The sequence below is a fragment of the Mytilus edulis genome, chromosome 6 (assembly GCF_963676685.1).
Source record: "Mytilus edulis chromosome 6, xbMytEdul2.2, whole genome shotgun sequence".
Lineage (NCBI taxonomy): Eukaryota > Metazoa > Mollusca > Bivalvia > Mytilida > Mytilidae > Mytilus > Mytilus edulis.
The window spans coordinates 13,340,281-13,346,647 of NC_092349.1; the positions used below are offsets into that span (position 1 = coordinate 13,340,281).

At 31.7% G+C, this 6,367-nt stretch overlaps 1 long non-coding RNA gene across 1 annotated transcript; it reads left to right on the forward strand.

Annotated features, from left to right (window-relative positions):
• Positions 1-1,826: 1,826 nt before the first annotated feature.
• LOC139527166 (uncharacterized) lies at positions 1,827-2,827 on the forward strand. Its single transcript, XR_011665286.1, has 2 exons — positions 1,827-1,964; positions 2,572-2,827. It is a non-coding gene; the product is annotated as an uncharacterized lncRNA (long non-coding RNA).
• The last annotated feature ends 3,540 nt before the right edge of the window (positions 2,828-6,367 follow it).

Consider the following 6,367-nt stretch of genomic DNA (forward strand, 5'->3'; position numbering starts at 1 on the left):
TCGTAATGTGACCTATAGTTGTAGATTTCTGTGTCATTTTTGGTCTCTTGTTGAGGGTTGTCTCATTGGCAATCATACCACATCTTTTTTTAATATTGGCTATATATTTGCAAAAAATGTTGGTATAAACTATAAACAATAAAACTAGCCAATGCAACGACTTATAAATATTCACAGGATAATTTCCCTAGTTGTTCAGTGATTAAATCATGGAGAAACTTGAAATATGTAGGTCGAGTAATTTGTCATTACAGCACAGAAAAGTGCAATACAGACATTTTTAGATGTAAAAAGCATAAATCATGTCAAATCCTTAAGCAAAAAGCACTTGACTTAAAAATAAATGTACCAAAAATCAGTAAAACATTTAAAATACTGTAGCGGGCAGGGGCTTGAAATGCTTCGACCCAAGAGTTTTTACTCAAATTATATGAGTAGTTTGTAAATAACAAAGTCAGTACGACAAGATATGAGCTGGTCAGTATAATATAGGCATTTGCTAAAAGTCACGTAAATAAGTTTCTATCTTTTATTCATTTCAAGAATCATATATTTTCATTTATATTCCAGATATGACAACAATTTTAACTAGTAATATACTTAAACTATAGACTTAGATGATATGACAAGAATCTATTCAGTATAATACATGTAGAAAGTTATCTCTACACTCAAGAGATATTCATTAACTTATCTCTAAACTCAAGAGATATTTATTAACTTATCTCTACACTCAAGAGATAATATGTTGGTGTGTCAGAAAAATACATAAAAAGGCTGAGTTCTGCTATCTTACTAAGAAAATAAATTACCTAAGAGAAAATCCTAACTTCAAGTGAATTTAATCAGAATACCTCTTTCTGACATTTTTGTATATAGTTGTAACTGATACCTCACCAGTTACATAAAACATGTTTATTATTATTAGTTATATATTCAGAGCCTTTTCTGAATAACTAACAATGAAATACAGCTTATACCATACATAAACTGTATTGTTTATTATAATTTCCAGACCTTTAGGAAATTATCCCTTACTTGTCAAATGTTTTCCTATTTAATCCTATTTATTACAAAATGACAAATGTTAACAGTAAACAAGAACTTCAATGAACAATTTCAATAATCCTAACTTTAAAAGATAAACTAGAAATAAAGTTTTAAAAGAGTCCGCTAAAAATGAAATATTCCTTTTAAACTTTGAAAACGCTAACTTTACTATTTTCCTTTACAATTTAACCTTTTAAAAATAATAAGTTTCTAAGAAAAATTAACCATTTTGACTAAAATAAATAACGAGCAAATAAAAATACCAACTGTAAGAACCAAAAGTTTTAGCAGAACTGACGACCAAGCGTCGAAATTACGTCACTGTTGGATTGTTGGATTGTTGGATGGTTGGATGGTTGGATGGTTGGATGGTTGGATTGTTGGATCGCGCGCTTGCCGTCCAACCAAATATTTGAATTCTTAAATAAATTACAAAAATCACAATAATATACAATTTAAGTAACCTTTATATAATAAACAAAGTTTGCATGGTACTAAACAAATTGCTATAGTAACTAAAAATACAACAATATATACAGCGCCACCGGAAGTCGCAATACGTAAACAACATTGCGAAAAGTTATGTGTGTCACCGGCGGACCAAAATGTTAAATATCAAGGAAAGTGAGCATTAACATCTACAAAACATTGAAGACGTTGACTACAAATACTAAAAGGAATTACAAGAAGTATGTGAAAACAGTTGCCAACACGTAAAAATAGTGTTTTTATTGAACAATCGTCCCAAGTGACACATGGATTCTACTGCGCATGTCAATACATTTCATTCATAAAATTCAAGCACCTGTAGGTGCGTGGAATTTACTACGATTTACTACAGTTTCTACAAGTGGATCTTCACAAAAATAAAAGACATACAGTTGGATTATTCATTGGATTATTACTATGAACTGGTAAATTATATAATATGAACTTCAACTGGTTTATCAAATATACAAATGACATTCAATTCAATATTTCTACAAGAATCATAATACTATAATTGTTCTAACTTTACTTATTAAATGTTAATTAAAACTTATTTGCTTCAGTTATCATATGTTCCAGACTACAAGCATTACAAGTAGTATAATACAAGTTATTTCACACAGTTACTGTTTCCTACATCATAACTTACATAAAAATTACAGAATATTAGACAGTATGCTTTATTAATACCAATTTAAAACATACATCAAAAATATCTTACATGTCTATCACACGTCATAATAAAATACATGAAAATACATGTACCCTAGTCGTCGTACTCTACATTTTACCCCCTTTCCATTATTTGCGTCCCCGCAAATACTTTAAACTTTTGCAAAAGTTTCCATTTAAAATTTTTCTATGTCTTAAATACATATTCTTCTTAAAAAGAAATTATTTCTAAAACTGGATGAAATTAGCTTTCTTATTAATACAATCTATGATTATAACACAAATACATCATAACATATTACCAGATTATGTAAAAATCATACATAAATATATATATCTTTTATATATTATATTTTACAGATACACCTGAAGTTTCACCATTATGACCATCAGCACGAGGGCAGTAGATACCAAACAGACATATATATGTACCGAATGTGGAAAATTACTGAACGTTATGAACAAACTGGAACATGGCTAAGAACCAGAGGTTTCTGAAGGAAAATTTTAGTTACCATGCAAATAGTACCAAAATATTTAAATATAAGTTCAAAAATACACCCAAAATTTAACTTTTAACACTTAAAAGCTTTGACTGTATCTAATATAAATAATTTCTTAACTTTTCAACTTTCCAAATAAATTTTCAGTCTAAATTAATTTTTTCAATAACTTTTAATCTTATGATAACCTTAAATTACTTTTGATATTATCAATTCAAATAAACAATACCATAACATTGCCATAACATTTCTATTAAAAATTAAAATTACATGTACATCTTTATTCAATCTTAAATTAAATTTCTCTTCATGTAGCTACCAGGGACTTCTTCTGCTTCTTTTGTGCAACTGGAGCTTTGTTGCTACATGTACCAAATGTATTGTAGGGGGTGGTTCTGGTCTCAGATCTTTTTCTTTAGTAGTCAAATGTCTACCTATTTCTTCTTCGGATACCCCCTTTCCAGACTCTAAATTTGAGGCATGAAATTGCAGTCTTCTCATTGCAATTTGGTTATTTACATCAAGTGTGTCTTCACATTTTAATAGCATCTTTGGTTCATGTTCAACAATTTCTGCTGAACCAATTACTGTATCTTGATCATACATGTATGGGTTCATTATCATGATTATACTACATGTACTAGCACGACTAGTATTACAAGTAACATCTTGGCTTATGTTACCTTGGCTACTATTACTATTGACTAAACATGGTGCCATTACTAATTGAAATCTTTCTGAAAATTTCTCAGTGGGTTGTAAAATGCAATCTTGAACTGTTTCAGGAGAATCATCATCAAGTCGGTCAATGAAAACATCAACAAAATTTTCAGACCTTGGGGGAGTTTCATAGTAAGCTTCCCCATAAATTTTTCGTATAAATTCATTTCTTTGGCCAATTTGTGTACAATGGACAGCATGACCACCGAGCAGTATAATTCCTTCTGTTAACTTTATGTCAGCAGGACCCCACTGAGATTTCATCAAAACATCTAGTCCTAACAAAGCTTCGTCTTCTATATTTGCAACTATCATTTCTGTATCAAAACATAAATTTCCTAATTTAATTTCAAAAATAGCTTTCCTTAGCTCCTTTAGGGGTTTGCCATCAGCACAAGCTAAAGTATTAGACTTTTCCAAGATTGGTCTATTAACATGAGGAATTTTATTAAAGGCATACACGGATAATACTGTCCGGACTGCCCCTGTATCTACAGTAAAATTAACCTCAGACCCTTGGATATGTCCTTCGACATAGACTCCATCACTTCGGAGTACTTGTCTTGCAATAACATTACTTGCAACTGATTGTTCACTTCCTAAAATTGGGTTAGAACAAACTAAATTTGTATCTTCTAAAGTGACAGAAGATATATTACTATTACTACTAGTTTCCTCTTTACTATTACTATTACTACTAGTTTCCTCTTTACTTTTACTATTACTATTGCATGTATTGCTAATATTTTCCTCTTTACTATTACTAATATTTTCCTTTTTACTATTGCTAATATTTTCCTCTTTACTATTACTAAAAGTTATACTGCTTGTTGGTTCACCTAAACCAATATTATCCAATTTATGACCGTTTTCATTAAACTTAAGGGCTAACTTCTGGTCAGCTGAGTTAACCCGTTCTAGTTTAATGTGTATACGTCTGATCTAAATTTACCTTGTGACCTGCTACTATTATTGTCTTGGGGAGTGTAAGGATTATTTGTTTGTCTTGGAGGAGTGGTCTTGTTATTCCTATAATCTGTTACTCTATTGGGATTATTATAACATTTTCTGGCATAATGACCAGGTTGACCACAATAGTAACATTTTGGGATGTTTTCTGGGTTATTGTTTCTGTCCGAATTGTTCTTCCTATAATTCCCATTAGGAACATAGGGTGAGGCATTGACATTGAAGGGCTGTCTTTCTTCAGGACGACTATGTCCGGTTACTGAGGTGTGTATCACATCATTTCTTTTCTCGTCTTGGTACATTTGATTAACCATCTTCTGTAATTCAGCTTTGGTTACTGAAATTACATCTTTTTCTGAACTTGTGGAATCTTGCCTGTTGAAATTGGTGTTCTGTTTCTTTCCTACAGTTTGATCTGATTTTTGAGAATTTTGTTTCTTCAGTTGCCTAACTTTGGAATTTTTTACTGAATTGCTCTTGTGTGTTTCAGATGTAGTCTCCTTATAGATAATGACCTCTTGGACTGCTTCCTCTATGGTTTTGGGGTCTTTATGAAGCTCAAGATAAATTCTCGCTTCAGTATCCGACAGTCCCATCAAAAATCTTTGGAGCAAGTCTTCCTGCCTAATTTTTGCATGTCTGTTGGAATACGCCTTATCATATAGGCGTTTTAATTCTGCAGCAAAGTCTGCAGTGTCTTCATTAGGTTTTTGGGTACGTCTATTAAATTGTACCTGATATGCTCTTTTATTCTCAAAAACCCCAAATCTATTCTTAAGTTCTGTGGCTAATTTTGAATAATTCTTTAATGTTTTACTATTAAGCTGATCAAACACAAAATCACCAGCTTCCCCTTGAAGTCTGGTTAACAATTCCCCCAATTTAGTTCTGTTATCCCAATTTTGAAGATTTGCAACTGCCTCAAATCTATTTATCCAGACCTCCCATTTTTCTTTTCCTGTGAAAGAAGGGAGTTTGGCATTGGAAAACCCAAATTTAGATTTTGATCGTTTACTTTGGGTTATTACATCTGTATCAATACTATTTGTATCCATATCAGAGCATGCATCACTAAATATTTCATCATCAGATTCATCACACTCAGATGCTGATGTGAAATCTAAATTACTATAAGATGTAAAACTTGGTTTACTTTTTCTAACTTTAGATATAGAATTGCTATTATTAGCAATTGTTGTACTTTTAGCATGTTTTTGCTGCTGACTTGAAGCATTATTATGCCTATATTGTTTGGTAATGCCAGTAAAAGCATTTTGAATGGCTGATACTACTTGACCAGTCATATCTTGTATGGCTACTTTTATACTGTCATATACCCCAGAATCACCTTGATTTTGAGGTTCAGACTTGTTTTCTATATCATTTTGCTTTTGATATCTGGAGGACCTTCTTGGAGAGCCAGTTTTTCTAGGACTTGGCCTCTTACTCAATTTCGATCTGGGTCTTAAGACTATTGTTTCTTCTTCTTCAGTCTCAATACAAGACAAGTCATTAGAAACTTCATTAACTTGGTCACTTTCAGAATGACATGTTTCATCATCAGTGGTATAGAGAGTATTAACTTCACTGTCTTCTGTGTCATATTGGCTACTATGTCCCCTATTAATATATGTGTCGGTCTTTCTTGAACGAACAGACCTTGGTTTACCCATTGCACTGTTAATCTATTTATACACTTCAAAAGGTTCGTATCACAGGATCCAATAAAGTTTAATGAATCCCACCGAGGATGCCAAAATTATGTAGCGGGCAGGGGCTTGAAATGCTTCGACCCAAGAGTTTTTACTCAAATTATATGAGTAGTTTGTAAATAACAAAGTCAGTACGACAAGATATGAGCTGGTCAGTATAATATAGGCATTTGCTAAAAGTCACGTAAATAAGTTTCTATCTTTTATTCATTTCAAGAATCATATATTTTCATTTATATTCCAGATATGACA